Below are 968 nucleotides of genomic sequence, written 5' to 3' on the forward strand. Positions count from 1 at the left end.
TGCTGGGAAGGACATGTCTGCTTGAATGGGAACAATGGGAACTACAGAGGCCACTTTGGAATTTAAAAGGGGGGATTCTTCCCATGAGACTCAGCTCCTATTGCAGGCCCCAGAGAGAGGTTTCTGCTCTAATCTGACCCTTGCAGACATGTCCTTCACCACGAGACAAACACCTCCAGGAAGCACCTTCTCAGTTGCACTGAAGGCACACACCAGCCTTATTCCAGCTCAGAGCACACAGACCATGCACACTGAAGGGATGCTTCCCACCTTCTCTCCCACACACCCATCAGGCTTTCTTAAGCTTGGTGGCCACAGTGTGGGACACACAGAGCCCTCAGAGGCCCATGAGGTTTCTGCTCAGTGCTGGTGGAAGAAGGCACCTTCTGCCCATCATGTCTGTCTCAAGGAGGCACAAAGAGGCTGCAGGGACAACTTTTGAAATGACAGTCCTGACAGGGCCTACACCAGCAGTGTGAAGCTGAAGTGCCAGCAGTGTGAAGCTGAAGTGCCAGCTCAGACCCAGGTGCCCATGTTTGGCTTCAGGCAGGTGCCTGGCTGGCCCCAGCTCAGCCTGAACCCGATGATGCTGTCCCCAGGCAGTCAGGCTGCCTGCCCCAAGGGCATGATGCTCTTGATAGATCAGATACCACCCACTGACAATACATTTTTGGAGTGTTTCCTCACTGAACCTTACAGACTTCCAAAAGATTCCTCCTTGTGCCAGAAAATCCCAATTAAAAACAAAACAAACCAAACAAACACCAAACCCATTTGTTTACTCACTAGACTGCAAAACTTATTTCCAGGAACAAGAAAGAGCGAGACAAGAGCTCCAAAAAGTGCAAGACAATTAATGGAGCACTCATAACTTTCTCCCACAATCCAAAAGCTGTGAATACTGACTTACTCTGTCACACCCCAGTTTTATCACTTTGGATTTCACAAGGAAGCATGTAACTTGTAAA

The sequence above is a fragment of the Passer domesticus genome, chromosome 1, assembly GCF_036417665.1.
Source record: "Passer domesticus isolate bPasDom1 chromosome 1, bPasDom1.hap1, whole genome shotgun sequence".
NCBI classification, from domain to species: domain Eukaryota; kingdom Metazoa; phylum Chordata; class Aves; order Passeriformes; family Passeridae; genus Passer; species Passer domesticus.